We start from the raw sequence: 18,201 nt of genomic DNA, 5'->3' as shown, positions 1-18,201 counted from the left end.
GTATTCGATATGCCAAAAACAGTAACAGGTCTCACAATAGACACGTTACTGGTGCCTGCTCGAGCAAATCGATGAACAACGGGACAACAGTGCTACAGTGCTACATGTAAACTTTAAGCCAATTTGTACATCATAACATAAATATTTACACTATTGTACATGTTATCTAAACTATAATTTTAATGTACTTTAAATTTAAAAAATTATTAAAGACTTGTGGTTTGCAAAGTTATCAATAGTTGAGTTTTACAGTTCTACAGTGGTACAGTGCTAGGCTTCTTGCAAGACATGCACCTTAAGCCCTGTGCTCTCCCTCCCTGACCGTCCAAATAGCTTTTTGTTTGTTTTGGGGCCACCCTCGGCGGTGTTTAGAGGTTACTCATTGCTCTGTGCTCGGGGATCTTTCCTGGGGAACTCTGGGGACTACATGGGCTGCCTGAGACCAAACCTGGATCAGCCTTGTAGGCAAGGTAGGCAAGCACCCTACCCGCAGTACTGTGGGGCACCGGCCCCATAGCTACTTCTTAAACATTAAACTTTCACCATCTTACACCACTCACTCCACCTCTATTTATTCAAGAGATATAAAAAACTGTCCACAAAGAGAATTATAGAAATGTTCAGAGAAACTATAGTAACCAAAACCTGGAAATTCAAAGGTTATCAGCAAGTGAAAGTTTTTAATGTCTATAGCACAGCGGGTAGAGTGTTTGCCTTGCATGCGGCTGACTCAGGTTCTATTCCTCCATCCCTCTTGGAGAGCCCGGCAAGCTACCGAGGGTATCCCACCCGCACGGCAGAGCCTGGAAAGCTACCCGTGGCGTATTCAATATGCCAAAAACAGTAACAACAAATCTCACCATGGAGGCGTTACTGGTGCCCGCTCAAGCAAATCAATGAACAACGGGATGACAATGATGACAGGACAGTGATATAAACACGCTAATCAATAAATATGAAAAAAGTACAATATGTAACAGATGAATCTTGTTTATAATTGTGAAGTAAGACTTTGGGGGAAGTAGGAGGGAGACTTTCCAGCAATGTTCAGGGAGCCTGGGCTTCTCTCCCAGCCATGCTTTGCCAATTGTATGGTATTTGTACCAACTTACATTCCCGTCAACTGCGCAGAAATTCTCTTCACTGCAACTCTCCAGTTTATCTTTATCTTTGATAGTCATTGTAACAAGTGTGAGATAGTATATGAAGATTTGGATTTGCATATTTCTGGTGATTGCTGATGTTGAGCATTTTTTTGATGTTTTGTGTGGGCATTTGTATGTTCAAAATTTGGTATTTATTTATTTGTTTGTTTGTTTTTTATAAGTACTACACTCAGAGTCGTCAGGAGGTCTCTAGCTACTCCCGGCAATATTTTGCCAGGCACTGTGGCCCTCTGGTTTGGTGCTTAGGCCCAATGCTGCATGGGACACACTTGGTGATGCTCTGGGCCCACTCTACCTACAATTGGCTGTAATTACTGGGCCGTATGGTGCCACTTATGAAACTCAGGATCCTCACGAGCTAGGCATATTCTCTACGAACTTGAGCAATCTCCATGGCACTGGTATTAGTTTTCAATGTCACCTCTTTGTGAATTTGAGTCTGTTTTTCTCTTACATTTATATGTTAAAGTTTCCTTTGTTTAATTTTGTTGTTGGGCCTCAATTGGCTGTGCTTAGGGCTTTGTACTGTCTCTGTGCTCAGGGATCAGCTCAGGGATCAGCCCTGGCAGGCTCGGGGGTGATGGGGATTGAACCCAGGTCAGCCACAGGCAAGGCAAGCTTTTTACCTGCTGTACTCTCTCTGGCCCTAGTTCTCTCTCTCTCTCTCTCTCTCTCTCTCTCTCTCTCTCTCTCTCTCTCTCTCTCTCAAAAGCTCTTAATCTTATTGATTTTTGGATCCTCTTAAGTAAAAGAGATCATTGTTATTTCATTCCTTTTACTTGTTACTAATTTTTTTTTCTAGCTTCTGGAAGTATAAAGCTAGGTTATTTACTTGAGTTCTTAATTTTTTTTCTTAATGATGAATTTATTGATCTAAGCTTCCCTTGTAGAAATGTGTTTGCAATATCTCATAGAATTTTATAAGATGTTCTATTTTCATTGTGTTTCAAGACTATTTCTTTGAGCCATTGATTATTCAAAAATGTGCTGTTCAATTTCCTGATACTGTCCAATATTCTAGCTTTCTTTCTGTTAATTCTTTTAAATTTTGAGCCACTGTGCTTGAAAAGACTTCTGGTATTATTTTAGTTATCTTAAAGTTGTTTATTTTTGTTATATGACCTATCCTGAAGAGTTTTCCAAGCATGCTTCAGAAAATGGTGTTTTCTCCTGTTGTAGCATGCAGTATTTTGTGTATATGTCTTTTAGTTTCATTTAGTCCAATGTATGATTCAGGCTCAATGTTTTCCTTGTTGATTTTCTGTCTAGATGATCTGTGTCTTGTTGATAACAGGCTATTGAATTCTACTACTATTATTGTATTATTTTCTGTTTCTCTGTATTTGTTCGTATTTTTTTAATTGATTAAAGTATTTCTGGTGTTTGCTGCGGATATATTTTACTTGTATCACTTTTCATCCCATTGATCTTTGATTTGCTTGAGCGGGTGCCAGTAACGTCTCCATTTGTCCCTGTCGCATGCTAGTGTGGCCCACTGGTATCTGCTCGCTCCAGGAACAAGAAGAGCCTCAAACCGTTCATTTAGGGTTTAGACGAAGAAGTCTGACCATCTGCTAGGTGGGCGGCTACGTGGTCTTTTGACATCCCGTGGAATCCAATCTGTTTCAACTCTAGTCCGGTGGTTGTCTCTGAATCGCATTATGTGTCCGGCCCATTTGATTTTTGACACCTTGGCAAATGAGACAGTGTCCCTGATTCTTGATCATTGATGGAGGTCAGAACTTCAGATTCCTTCTCTCACATGAGTGAGACATGATACTTCAAGTATAGCTCTTTCGATTCCTCTTTGGGATACCTGAATAGCGTTCTCATCCTGTTTTCATAGGGCCCAAGTCTCTGAGGTGTATGTTAGTGCAGGAAGAATGGTGGAGTCGAAAAGATGTGCCCAGAGCCAAAGGTTCTTTGTCCTCTTAACCACGTCTTCGACGCTCTTGAAGGCATTCTACGCTGCTCTCTTCCTTCTGCACAGTTCAGCACCAAGTTGTTTTTCATGTTGAGTTCATGACCCAGGTACACATAGCTGCTGGATTCGGAGATGTTCGTTCCATTGAGAGCAAATGGAACATCAGGGACTAGTTCATTTTTCATGAGCATTGTTTTGGTGAGATTCAGCTGCAGTCGACCTTTCCACACTCACGGTCGAAGTCAACCAGCATTTGTGCCACTTGGCTAATGTTTGGTGTTATTAGAACGATAACATCAGCGAAGCGGGGGTGTGTAGTTATCAACCGTCTACCTTCACTCCCATTCCTTCCCATTCCAGTCATTGCATGATGTTCTCGAGAGTGGCACTGAAGAGTTTTGGTGAAATGGCATCACCCTGCCGAACCCCTCTCTTTACATCAACGATCACTTCCCTGTAGAATGGTGAGTTCCTGGTGGTGAATCCGTAATATAGCTCGAGGAGGATCTTGATGTACTGAGTTTGAAAGCCCTGTTTGGCTAGGGCTTCGATGACCGCTTCAGTCTCAACAGAATCGATGAATGTTAGACAGAGCAGCATCTTGAACTCTTGTGAAACTTTAATGAGCTCGGTCACTGTGTGGATATGGTCAATCATGCTGAATCCTTTTTGGAACCTGGCTTGCTCACATGGTTGTCCTTCATCTAGTGTTCTGCCTATTCTATTCAGGATGACTCGAGTCAACAACTTGTAGACAATGGACAACAGGCAGATTGGGTGATAATTGCTAATGTTGTGGATGTCTCCCTTCTTGTACAACAGAATGGTCCTGCTGATTTTCCATTGGGACAGAACCTTGCATTCGAAAAGGTAGTGTGTGAAGAGCTGAGCCAGTGTATTGACAAGTACTGGCAGCAGATTCTTCAGGTTTTCGGGTCTGACCCTGTCTGGACCAGGTCTGTATGCATCTTCACTGACGAGATGATGCGTCGGATTTGGGAAGGGAGGTGATGGGAACGACATATCCATCCTGTGGAATTTGGTATGTTGGCAGGCATGGCCATCATGATCTGAGTAGAAGCCGTGAATAATCCTCTCCATTACCCTTCTGAAAGATGTGATAGATCCATCAGGATGTTGGAGGGCTGTCATCTTGGTCTTATAATTGGCAAAGGACAGGTGAGTGTTGCAAATACTTTCCGGGGCATCTGCTGCATCAGCCAACACTGCTGCTCTTCTCTCTTTGAGGTCATTTTTTATCGCTTTCCTGCAAAGCTTTGTGACCTTGGACATTAGCTTGTGCTTGCCTGAGGCTCATGCCAAACCATGTTGTTGAATGAACTTGAAAGTTTCCAAATGCAGGCGTCTGTTTGTGGCTTTCCCACTCTCGGCATTCTTCGAGCAGTCATGGAGGTGCTGAACCAGTCGATCGTATTTCTCATCGATATTGTCAACGACGGCATCTTCCCACGTTGCTGCAATAGTGCCAAATAGCTTCCAGTTGGGGGTCATTCTGGTCTTCTTAAACTTAAACTCTGCAGAACTTAAACTTAAACCTTTCTCCCGTTCTGTGAAGTAGAATTTTGCATGAAGGAGACGGTGGTCCGATCCCGTTTGGAATTTTGGGACAACAGTGACCTTGGTCAGGCAAAACTTTTGATTGAATATGATGTGGTCAATTTTGTTGTGGAACTGTCCACCAGGAGACTCCCATGTCCAACGTTTAGATTCGACCTTCTGGAACTGTGAGTTACCATGGATGGTCTTGGTCGACATGATGAACTCAGACAGTTTCTCACCCTGTTCGTTCCAGTCTAGGCCATGGGTCCCAATGTGGAGATCTTCAGGCGACCTGCTTGGTCCTACCTTGAAATTAAAATCACCAACAGTGGTCTTGTAGATGGTGTGGTCTTCTTTATAGAACTTCTCTAGCTTCTTGTAGAACTTCTCAACCTCTTCTTCATTATAGTTGGATGTTGGTACGTAGATGAAGATAGAAACTGCAGGCAGTGAGCCACATCTATTCAAGTGTAATTATCCGATTCAGCTTGTTAGGCATTTGAATGAATCAATGCTCATGGCAAAGTTCATGTTAACAAGGACACTGATGCCACCGGCGCCTCTGTTGTCACATGTTCTGAGGAACAGTTCTTCTCCAGTGTTGAAAATGGCGTGACGTGATAGATGCCTTCTCGTTTCGGTCAGACCAATGATGTCGTACTTGATCTTCTGCACTTGCACCATCAGGTCCTCAGTGGATGCTTCCAGTGCTAGCGTATGTGTGTTTAAAATACAGACAGTCATTTTAGTCTTTCTTTGTTCTGGAAGCCTAGTTCATCCCTAAGGTTTTATCAGCCTCTCCTTGCTCATCCTTCTTAATGCTGCCATATTGGGGGCTCTTTCAGTATCTGGCGAATGAGGCCCATTGTTGTTACTGTTGTTGGCATATCAAATACACCATGGGTAGCTTGCCAAGCTCTGCCGTGTGGGCGGGGTACTCTTGGTAGCTTGCTGGGCTCTCCAAGAGGGATGGAGGCTTTTAGGGTGGCCTCCAATCGCCCTTACAGGTGTTCCCATGGTTCAAATCACATTTGAAGCCCATCAAATGTGTGAAAATTGTGGAAAATGAGTATTAAGTGTCATATGGTGTGTCGCTCAGCCGCAAAGTGATCTTGAGGTCTGGAAAGTGGCCTGGATCGTGGCGGTGGCTTGGTAGTGGAGGTAGTGGTGGTCTGCCGGTGAGGTATTTATCTGGCTCTGGTAGGGTGGAGCGTCTGGGTTTGATCCCTGGAGCTCAGGAGATTGGAGGAGGCAGACAGAGGACCTTGTTTCCGTGTCTTGTTGAGCCTTGAGTCCAGGGTCGCAAAGTTCTGCTTTTCCTGGTTCTGTGGAACTTCACATCATGTGAGGTTCTGCCTGATTGTCTGGAAAGTGGCCTGGAACATGGCAGTGGCTGGGTAGTGGAGGTAGTGAAGGTCTGCCAGTGAGGTATTTATCTGGCTCCGGTAGGGTGGGGTGTCTGCATTTTATATATTTATAATTTTTAATTTAATTTTAATTATTAATTTAATTTAACCATTAGTTATTATTAATTTTAATTATAATTTTTATATCTTCATGATTAATTGACCTCTGTTATTGTATTATGGTTTTTTAAAAAAGTTTTGGCATAAGATCTATTTGGTCTTATATAAATATAGCTACCTCTGCTTTCTTGGTTTCCACTAAATGAAATGTCCTTTCATCCCTTTGAGCTTAGGTTTGTCCTTTAAGTAATGTTAGGTTCTTGTGAGCATACAGTTGAGTATTTGAGCATACAGGTGGGGCGGGATTGGGAAACTCCAAAGTTGCATTCAGGGGATCCAGCAGCTCCACCAGGGATTCTCAGCTAACCAGGTCCACGTTTCAGCACAAGCCCAGGGATGTGATACTGCTTGGGCCGTGCAGTGATGGAGGACTCAGGCCACTGGTGCTGGTGGCTTCCAGGGCTGAACTTGTCGATGCTCTGAAGACCATGTGGTTTGAGGAATTAAACTAGGGTTGGGCACATGCATAGCATGTAGATTGGACCTTATCTATGTTGGAGGTTGTAGGGACTGCAGGCTGTGATGCATTCAAGAAGATAGGGGAATCTATTCATGACTCTTCTAAGAAGGCTCCAGAATTTTCATCCCAGACCTGTCTACCTTCGAGGATTCAGCAACATGCTGTTCTTTTGAAGATGTGGTGCTGGGACATTTCTCTGCCAGCAACACAGCAGGAGTTTCCCTTTTATATTTTTAATGCCACAATTTATCTAGTTTTATATTGCTCATTCATTTAAAAAATTAGTAGCTATAATTTTTAATTTTTGTCTGTTAACCTCTATTTTAAACTAATGCTTCATATATTTAGAGTATTCTAAGTTTGAGTATTTTACTTGTCTATATGACTGTTTTGTCTTTTTAAAAATTCCTTCCTTCCTTCCTTCCTTCCTTCCTTCCTTCCTTCCTTCCTTCCTTCCTTCCTTCCTTCCTTCCTTCCTTCCTTCCTTCCTTCCTTCCTTCCTTTCTTCCTTCCTTTCTCCCTTCCTCCCTTCCTTTCTCCCTCCTTCCCTTCCTTACTCCCTCCATCTCTCTCTCCCTCCCTCCCTCTCACCTGGCCCATGACTTATTCCTGGTTCTGTGCTCAGCAATAACTCCTGACTGTATTAATGGATCACTCCTGGTGGTTCTCAGGGGATCATAAGTGATGTCAGGGATCTAATGTGGGTCAACTGCTTGCAATAAAATGCCTTACCCTCTGTAATAACTCTCTGACCCCTTGCTTATATTTTCTTGTTAATAATTTTATCCTTTAATTTTAGTTCCAACTTTGTACATCATTTCTTATATAGCATATATAGTGGTGATAAATCCCCCAACTTTTGTGTGTCTTAAGTTCCTTTATTTTGAAAACATAACTTTGCTGGATACCATTTTTTCCTGACTTGTAGTTTTGCTGAAAAACATTCTGATAGCACAATGAGGGATCCCCTATGAATTACTTACTTTGATTCACTGACTTTTTTTCATATTTGTCCATGATTTCTGACAGTTCCATGTAATGAAACTTAGAAAGGATTTTTTTTTCAGTTTATTTTATTTGGTAACCTATGAGTTTCATGAATTTGGATGTATGTCTCACCATATTTGGAAAGTTCTCAGCCATTATTTCTTTAGATTATTTCCTTTCTCTTTCTTTGTTTCAAGAACTGCAGTTGTTCTCAATTATCTTTTGTTGGCATCTGTAGGTTCTGTAGCCCATTTTTTCACTTTTCTAATATATTTTTTTAATTTAATATTTAATGATTTCTAAATTTTTGTCTTAAATTCTGCAGATGTTTTTCTTCCACATGAGTCATTCTGCTCTTGATGCTTTTCATAGTACTCCTAGTTTCATTCATCATATTCTTTAGTTCCAGAATTTTTGTTCTTTTTAAAAAAATTTATCTTTGTTATACTTTTCATTTGTTCATGTATTGATTTTTGTTCTTGTTGTTTTGTTGTATTTTTTCCTTTATTAAGTAAACTTATTTTAAATTCTTTATTAGGTGAGTTATATAACCCTTTACTTTGTGTCTGTCTGGCCAATAGGAGATCATTTTGAATCTTTAGTGATGACAAATAACTTTGATTTTTTTTCAGTCCTAAGTTTTGTGTTTCCATCTTTACATTTCAAGCAGCACTCACCTCCATTTTTTACTAAGAATCCTACCACCCTGACAGAAACTGGGGCACCATCACACCTTGTGAGCGTCCACACATTTTGCTCCCCATTGTGGCAGAATTCTTCTGTTTTTCCTTTTTGTGTTTTGGGCCACAGCCCTCTGTGCTCAGGAGCCATATGAGGTGCTGGGGATCACACCTGGGTCGGCTGCGGGCAAGGCAAATACCCTACCTTCTTGGTGTCACTCGGGCTAGAATTCTTATGCTTATAAGGGTCCTCTTGAGACTAGAGTGCACCTTATGTAGTACTGAAAAACTCTTTTCCGAAAGCATGTAGTCTTAGCCAACTTATGCATGTATGCACTAAACATCTTCTGAAGTTTATTCTTACAGCCACTTTTGGGAATGTGCACAGGCAATACAGGGTTGTTGTTTAGGTGAGACATCCCGAGTACAGGGGATGCCTGTTTTGGAGATCTGAATGGGGAACTGCCATTTGTAGGTAGGATTCTTGATGGAGTCCACAATGATGTTATGATATGTTTTTGGGGGTGTCTTTGTGGTTTTGCCATTCTCCCTACCTCAGTTCCCTCCATCCCATGTCCTGTTTATAGTTCAGTACTATCAGTGAGTGAAAGAGAAATAAACCTCTTTTTTAGCATCCTGCACAGCTGGTGCTCAACTTAAGTGCTCATTCACACATGCTCTCTCTTTACCCAGAGTGATAAATCACATGTTGAATAACATCTCTCCTGACCATAGGCTGTGTGGCTTTAGGGGAAAGATGGTAGATGTAAAGTAGTACTGTTCCTTTTATCCACTCCAGTGCTTTCAGATTTACATATTTTTGTTCCAACAGTGTAGTGTAACTTTAGGAGAACTGGACTTCCGTGAAATCTCTCTTCTCTGTAAGTGACCATTTAAAGCAGTGTTCCCAGGGTGCCCAACAATACTTCGAGGGACCAGAGTGAGTTCATAAGCTACTTGGGTCATCCACAGCTGGTAATGATTTCTGCCTGTTTATCTGATGCATTGTGGCAAAACAACTTTTAGGGCTCATGATATATGGTGGTGTATCCCACAGCTCCTTCCAAAGTACTTTTGTTCACAATGGATGCTAAATTTTTATTTTTTGGTCAAGGGAAATATGAATGTTTTAATGATGATGTCACTCAACTTCAGTGTTATTTTTATGAGAAAAACTTACCACTTACCACAAAAATATGAAGTTGTACCATATACATCACAATAAAATTCTTGCTGACATTTTATTTAAGTGCTATTTTATATTCTGAAAAATCTAAAAACAGTAATAGGAATTTAAATGTTATTTTCAATTTTGGCATTTTATGAAGCACATTCCTTAAAATCTAAAGGAAACATTTGGCAGCAATTTTTCTTTAACTAGTTTTCAAGAAAACATAATTGTTTCATATTTTCAATTTGATTAACTTAATTTTACCGTCTCTTCCTCTCTGTTCTTTTTTATGTTTATAATTCCTTTGGACATTTGGAGCATTAGCACGAGATGTTCTTTATCAGTTTGATTCTGGCATATAAGACCTAAAATAAATTATTTTACGTTTGGTAGCTTTGCAAAAATAGTGGTCCCTGTAAACCTTAGCTCGTGTTTAAATTACAGCCTAATGCTGGTTACAAATGCTATATGGTACCTTTGTGGCTTGGTAACATCTGTGCCTGTTGCAGCTCTTTTGATTAGCTCATTGCCCAGTGAAATTACTGTCTCTTTAATAAAGCAGCATAAGAAACCTGAGGAACTTCCCAAAGCACAGCTATGCAAAAATTAATCAGTGGTAGGCAGGGAGAGAACTTCAAATGACCTTTCCAGAATAACATTAAGAACTTTTATGTGAGGAATTGTGCTGTTCTTTACAAACTTCCTCGCTTAATTCTACTATCTATGAGCTAGGCAATATATCCTATTTTGCAGATTGGAAAATTGGATCCAGGCAGCTGAACACAGGCTTATGCTATAATAAATTTATAGTTACAGCCAACAAATAGGTTCTCAATATAGTCCAACAAATGCTTGTTTCTCAATCAAGTCTCAAGTCTCCATAATGCCTCTTTCAAAACTTCATTTGAGCTGATAACTATGCCTACTTATTAGCATGCTACCCAAACCAACATTTGTGTATTGTATATTTCTTCACTGGTATTTATCCTATTTATTCATATTTTTTTTCTGATAGAGAGTCTGTGCGTCTCCATTTTTCATTCTTGATTTTTGGGCTACATCTGGTGGTGCTCAGGGTTGATCCCTGGCTGTGTGCTTAGGGATCTCTCCTGTGGTACTTGTAGGACCATATGGGAGATCGGGGATTAAACCCAGGTCAGCTGCCTGCAAGGCGAGCTGTACTGTCTTGCAAGCCAAATACATATATCCATTTTTATGTTCAATCTCTCTACTTGGGCCTTTGATTTAATCAATTTTGGCCTGTTTTTTAAAACAGTGTTCCTTTGTCCTTTCTTCCTGAGTTTTCAGTACTTTCTTTAAAACCAGACTCTTGCTTTGATTCTTATTTTCCAAATATTAAAGGTTTGGGGCTGGAGAAATAGCACAGCAGGTAGGGCATTTGCCTTGCACGCAGCCAACCCGGGTTCGATTCCCAGGATTCCATATGGTCCCTTGAGCACCGCCAGGGGTAATTCTTGAGTGAAGAGCCAGGAGTAACCCCTGTGTATCGCTGGATGTGACCCCAAAAACAAACAAAAGAAAACCCCAAAAAACAAACAAACAAAAGGCAATATCATTTGGGACTGGAGCAATAGCACAGCGGGTAGGGTGTTTGCCTTGCACTCGGCCGACCCGGATTCAATTCCCAGCATCCCATATGGTCCCCCGAGCATCCACAGGAGTGGTTCCTGAATGCAAAGCCAGGAGTAACCCCTGAGCATCGTCGGGTGTGACCCCCCCCAAAAAAAGTTTCAAGCATACAGAAAATTGAAAAAGACCATTGGGCATTAATTCTGATAGTTTGTAATTAACATTTGATTATTTGCATTTTAAATATCAATCCCTTTATCTTTTTGTCATATTATATTTTAGTACATTTTGATGTAAGTTCCAGATATCAGTGCATTTTTAAATAAACCTGTTAGCAAGCATCTCATTAAACATTTTAATAAGGCAGGAAAAGTAAAAGTAAAAGGAAGAAAAAAAATTTTCCTTGTTAGTAGATAAGATGTTTAGCTAGTAAGTCCTACATAATGAATTGAATATGTTAATTCAGCAAGATCCAAGAAGTTACTGGAAAAAAAAATTTAGTATAACAACAAATGATTAAACCTGAATTTGTTTCAAGTGGCAATATATCAAAATATAAAATCACGATCACGAAATCCTGTTAATTATTGATATCTTGAGCGGGCTCAGTAACCTCTCCATTCGTCCTTTCCTTGAGATCTTAGAAGTCTCTCTCAAATCGCCCTCCCAATGATGTCACACTGGAGGTTCTTTCAGGGTCAGGGGAATGGGATCCAGCTAGTTATTGGATTTAGCATATGAATACACCACGGGAAGGAAGCTTGTGAGGCTCTCCCATGTGGGCAGGAAACTCTCAGAAGCTTGCCAGTTTCTCCCAAAGGGAGAAGTAGGCTACAAGATATTGCTTCTGGGAGCTCGATTTTAAGTCTCTGGATGTTGGCTGTTGATGGAATTACACACACCTGGGTTCCTCTGCCAGTACCTTCATGCGTGAGGCCCGTTCGAACGTGTGGAGAGGGGCCTGGAGCATGGCGGTAGATAGGTTCCAGTGGTCTTCGGCTGCCGGGAGCTCTGCTTGGGGTGGGGAGGGAAGCTGGAGCCCATCCCCTCCGAGCGGCCTCGGGGAAGACATCCAGGCATGCGGGCAAGAGACTCTAATAAATACCCTAATAAATACTATAAAATACTAACAATATATTTCTAAAATTTAATTTAAATTTTATTATGGTTTGAATAAGGTTTGAAAAGGCATATTAGTGACAAAATTTGTGATACTGGTGTATAAAGTTACTATACCCCACCACCACCAAAATGCCTATGTCAACTCATCTGGTCATTGTTCCCTTCTACCCACTTGTCCCAGGGTTTGTGAGTCAGTATTGTAATCCAAATCTAGGGTTTGTCATTATTCTATATGATCTTCTTACTTGTTTTGTCTCACTAGATTCCGTAGTATCTTTATTTGGTTTTCTTGCATAGGATTCCATAGATGAATGAGATCATCCCGTATTTTTCCTTCTCTCTCTGACTTATTTAGCTTAATTTGATATCCTCTAGTTCTGTTTCTTGTTTTCTTTTTGTTTGTTTTGGTTTTGGTCAACACTCAGATGTGCTCAGGGCTAATTCTTGGAATCACACCTGGTAGGCTGGGAGGACCCTATGGGGTGCTGGGGATTGAACCCTGTTGACCAAATGCAAGGAAAACACTGCCTGCTGTACTGTTGCTCCTATGCCTCAGTTCTGTTTGTATTTTCTTAGAATCACAGAGCATCCCATTTTATCTACCCAACTGGATTCTTAGATCTGTGTTCTCTTATCTTCCTCTTCATATGTGTAAAGTTCTTACCTGTTTTTTTTTTTTCAATTAGATGGGAAGCACTTCTTCCCCTCTCCTCTTTTTGTTCTGTATGATTCCTGTGACTCTGAGGTTGTTCCTCCTAGTACTGTCAATAGCATCTCTTGTATTCTCTTCACTTTTCCTCTTTTCTGCTGCTTCTGCTTTATTACTATGGCTGTTTACTATAACTTTACTGCCCCTTCATCAGTTTTGCTGCTGAAATTTGCTACTATATCCTTTATCTTCTTTTCTTTTTTCATTTATTTTGAGTACTTTCCTTTATATCCAGAACCATGATTACATTTTAAAAATTCAATTCCTTTTTTGTTAATTCCACAATCTGGCATTACAGTACTTTATCTGTGAGCTGCCTTTTCTCCTGATAAGTTATGATTTCCTTATTTATTTAATGTTGAATATTTTTAATTCTTTCCAGAGTTATGGAAAATCCAATATTAGCCAGGTATATATGAAAAAATGAGAGATCTTGCTCTCTTATGCTATTTTTTCTGGGGTTGCCTGTACAACTTTTTAATAGTTACAGGTGCCATAGTCTTCCAGTTAGTTAATCCAATTACATTGTAAGATTTTCCTTAAAAATTTAGCTGAGGGCACTCAGCAGTGAAATATTCTGGTCGGCGGTCATCGCACACCAGAGAATACTCCAGACCCCAAATGGAGCCAATAACACCGGGGTGCCCCAGAAGGAGAAGGTTCAGTTTCTCTGCCTTCTCCAGATGAAATCCCAGTGACACTGAACTTCTACTAACATGGCTCTGGTATGTGGGGACGGGAACTATTTCTCCAAACCGTGTGGCCAACCTTTCCTGATCTACAAAAACCACTCAGGAATGGCTCCTCTGCCCTTGAGCGGCCATGATCCCAGGGGCACACAAACCAATCTTGGAACGCAGAGGCTGCTGGCAGATATACTCTTGGACTGTGAACTAAGCTACGGCCCCATGCAGCCCTGGGAGGGGAAGGATTTTTGTCCCTACGCCTATTCCCTTTGCGGCACCATGGCGACTGCCACCTTTCAGAGCCAATTGGACAAAGAGGTAGGAGCTTGCAGTGATAGGGAATGGGGGGAATCTCATGATGGGGGTGTCGGAACCAGCCCTGCTCCCAGCACAAATGAGACTCCAAGCAGCTGCCCACGAACAGCTCCTCCACTCCTAACAGCCATGAATTCAGAGTCACACAAACCAATCTCAGAACATAGCAGCTGCTGGCAGAAATATCTCTGGACTTAATTACTAAAATACCAGAATTCCAAAACTGCGTGGCTACTTTTGTGGCCATGCAACATCATTTGCTCTTCATTTCAGTGATAGAAAACAAATGATCTAATGATGCCTTTTTGGTAGGTCTGATTGGGGAAAATTCCAAATAATAATAGTGGGTTTTCTATCGAAAATTGAATGTAATCAAAGTAAAGAGAGGGTAAAGTGAAGATCATCTGCCACACAAGCAGGGTAGGGGGTGCGAAGGGAAGTACACTGGGGTTCTTTGTGATGGAACATCTGCACTGGTAAAAGGATGGGGGTTTGATCATTGTATGACTGAGACTTAATCCTGAAAACTTTGTAACTGTTTTCACGGTGGTTCAATAACAAAAATAATAAAAATTAGCTGAGGGGCCAGAGCGATAGTATAGCGGGTAGGGCGTTTGCCTTGCATGCAGCTAACCTGCGTTCAATCCCCAGCATCCCATATGGTTTCCTAAACACCACCAGGGGCAATTCCTGAGTGCAAAGCCAGGAGTAAACTCTAAGCATCGCTGGGTGCGACCCAAAAAGAAAAAAAAAGTTAACTGACAATCCTAATGCAGAGTTGTATTTACCCTCATGCTTAAAAAATGGGTAACTCTCCTAGTTTTCTACCTCCTTCCCATTGTTTGTTATCTTAAAGTCTGTCTCTCCTTTTCAACATTGATTTTTATATTTTCTTTAAAGTTTGTGGTGTTGTCCACTGGAAGGTGGGTTAATACACCTATACACCTGTCCCAGAAGAAGAAACTTCTCATTGATTGTAAGCATGTTCAAGCCTTTCCAGTCGTTTTTAAAGGGGGGATATTCATTGAGTCCACACTTCTATCTGTCAACATCTTCTTCTACTCCTAATCTTCTAAACAATGTTCCCTGTTTTGTTGCCAATATTTCTTACTTCTCAACTCATTTAAACCTGGTTTTTCTTCCCATAATTTGAAAAACCTGGTCTAGTTTAATTCACTGTCACTGTATCACTGTTATCCTGTTGCTCATCAATTTGCTCAAGTGGGCACGTAATGCCTCCATTGTGAGACTTGTTGTTACTGTTTTTGGCATATCGAATAATGCCATGGGTAGCTTGCCAGGCTCTGCTGTGTGGGCGGGATACTATCAGTAGCTTACTGGGCTCTCTAAAAGGGACAGAGAAATCGAACCTGGGTCAGCTGTATGCAAGGAAAATGCCCTGCTTGCTGTGTTATCACTCCAGCCTAGTTTGATTAATATAAATCATAAAATGTAGTTAGTAAAATAGTTATGTGTGTAAGTACATCCTATGAATTTCTGATCTTTAATCAATGATCCCACATACCTGGGTTCCGAAGTCTGTTCCTTCATGGGTGAGGCTCATCCGAGTGTGTAGAGAGTGGCCTTGAGCGTTGCTGTACTGGGTTCTGGAGGTTTTTGGTTGCTGGGGCTCTGCTTGGGGCAGGGAGGGAAACTCCACCCTCCCCACTCCAAGGGTGCCCTAGTGAAGACAGCCTGGTGCGGGGGCAGGAGGTATGTGGTACCCATGGCTGATACCTCCAAGCCTTCTTGGATCGGGACTGGGCCTCCTCCACCCAGATCCTCAGTTTTCCAGTAGCTTGGCAGTCACACCAACAAACTGCCTCCAGTGCCGTGTAATCTCATCAACAGCCAAGATCCAGAGACTATAAAACAAAACTCCTGGAGGACATTGATGCAGAATCTTGCATGGCAGAGCCTGGCAAGCTACCCTTGGCAATACTATTGAATATGCCAAAAACAGTAACAATGATGGACCTCATTTACCTGACCCTGAACAGGACAGGGATGAATGGAGACATTACTGGCACCAGCTCGAGCAAATCAATGAGGAACGGGATGACAGTAATACAGTGATAATTGATGATAGGAGTTCAGAAATGTCCTACATTTTCTTGGATTCCTCTTTTTGCTATTGTTCCTGTCAAATAAAGACAGATAAGACAGATAAATGTTATCCTATAATTCTTTTCTAACTTCTTTGCCTGCTCACTTTATAAGCTTATTTTTACTGAACTATCAGTGTGGAAATGGCTTTATTCTAGACTTTTTCTACTGATAAGATTCTTCTGGTGGGTGACTTTATCTATCCTTAAGGCTTTAAATACCACCTATTAGCTTATGATTCCATTTATATGAGTTCAGACTTAAAAAAAATCAAACTTTTACATTCCAAATATCCACCTACATTACTTAAAAATTCAAACTTTATATTCCAATACCCACCTACATGTATTCATTCATAGATTCTTTCAAGATATATCAACTAGAACATATCCCAGGGTGAGCTTTTGATCTTCCGAGCATCCAACTATATTTTTTCCAGTATCCCTTTCATCAGTGTCATCTTTTCTGATTTTTATCTTTGCGGTACAGCTATAACTACTGCCTTTGGCTTCATCTAATCTCCTTTACTGAGTGACTGATTATTATCTGTGTTTTGTTCTCATGCCACTTTTCTACTTTTTGCACTCTGAGACAACTGTCTTGGCTTTTAAAATGTACTAATTAACTATAAATTCAGTTATTAGTTGTGTTTCATAATGTAATATTTAGTTGTTTTAATTTTCATCATCATCATCCATCATAAACATCATCCAGCATTGATCATCGATTTTCTCGAGCGGTCTCAGTAACATCTCCATTCTTCCTAGACCTGAGCTTTTAATAGCCCCTCTTTACTCTTTACTCGTCCTTCCCAACGATGCCATGCTGCATTGGAGGCTCTTTCAGGGTCAGGGGAATGAGACCCATCATTGTTACTGGTTTTGGCGTATGAATATGCCACAGGGAGCTTGCCAGGCTCTCCCGTGTGGGCAGGAAACTCTTGGTAGCTTGCCAGGTTCTCTGGGAAGGAAAACTAGGCTATAAGTTCCGAGAGCTTCGTTTTATAGTCTCTGGTTGTTGGCTGTTGTTGGGATTACACAGCGCCAGGGGCAGTTTCTGGGTGTGACCGCCTAGCTACTGGAAAATGGGGGATCTGGACGGAAGAGGCCCAGTCGCAATCCGAGCAGGCTTGGAGATCTCAGCCCCAGGTCCCGCACACCTGTGTTCCTCTGCTGGTTCCTTCATGCATGAGGCGCATCTGAACGTGTGGAGAGGGGCCTTGAGCATGGTTGTGGCTAGCTTTTGGAGGTCTTTGTCTACCGGGGCTCTGTTTATGCAAAAACAAATGAACTAACTTTTCTCTTCTATCAAGTGCTTACCAACTCTTAGGTTCTTGTGTCAACACAACACTTTCCTAGGTATTTGATGTAAAATAGTGGGATAATTTGGATTTTAACTCTGTTTTGATAGTTGTCAAGTTTTGATCACTCCCTGTTATAAATGGATGGTATTTTGAGACCTCCTTGTTTACAAGTGTTATATGTAGTTGTACCTGCCCCCAAATGTATGGTGTAAGAAATGCAAAGACTCACACAAATGTGGAAGGGAGGATATGATTTGTGTTATTTGTGGGCTTCCAGGGCAGTGCTCTCTCTTGCCGCTCGCATTCAGTGCTCTCGAGCCGCTGTGTATGGACCGGATCAGGAAGGCTCCTCCTTTGTACTCTGCTTCTATGAGTGCCGCTGTGCTCTCTTCTGTCTTTCTCTCTGACTCTGTCTCTGTAGTCTCTCCTCTGGTCTCTTCCGATCTCTCTTCTTCTCCGGAGCCCTTCTGCTTCAGTCTCTGGATTCTCACTCACTCTCACTACTGACTCCGACTCTGACTTGCTTTGTGCTCTTTCTTTCCCCTGCTTCTGGCTCGATGACTCCCTGATTCTCTATTGCTTTGTGCTCTGTTTCTGTGTCTTCTCCTTTCTGTGTCTTCTCTCCTGCTTCCATGTCTTCTCTCTTTGTGCACTGCTTCTGTGTCTTCCCTCTTGCTTCTGTGGCTTCTCTCTGCTGCTTCTGTGTCTTCTCTCGTGTCTTATGTGTCTTCTCCCCTGCTTCTGTGCCTTCTCTCCTGGTTTTATGTCTTCCCTCCTGCTTCTGTGCCTTCTTTCCCGCTTCTGTGTCTTCTCTTTCTCCTACAGTCTTAGTTTATATAGAAATCATATAGGATCGTGACACAAAGGTGGGTTGAACATTAACAAATCAACAAAGA

Source organism: Sorex araneus, chromosome 1, assembly GCF_027595985.1.
Source record: "Sorex araneus isolate mSorAra2 chromosome 1, mSorAra2.pri, whole genome shotgun sequence".
NCBI lineage: Eukaryota > Metazoa > Chordata > Mammalia > Eulipotyphla > Soricidae > Sorex > Sorex araneus.
The sequence above is the reverse complement of the archived record's forward strand: the minus strand, read 5'-3'. Positions refer to the sequence as shown.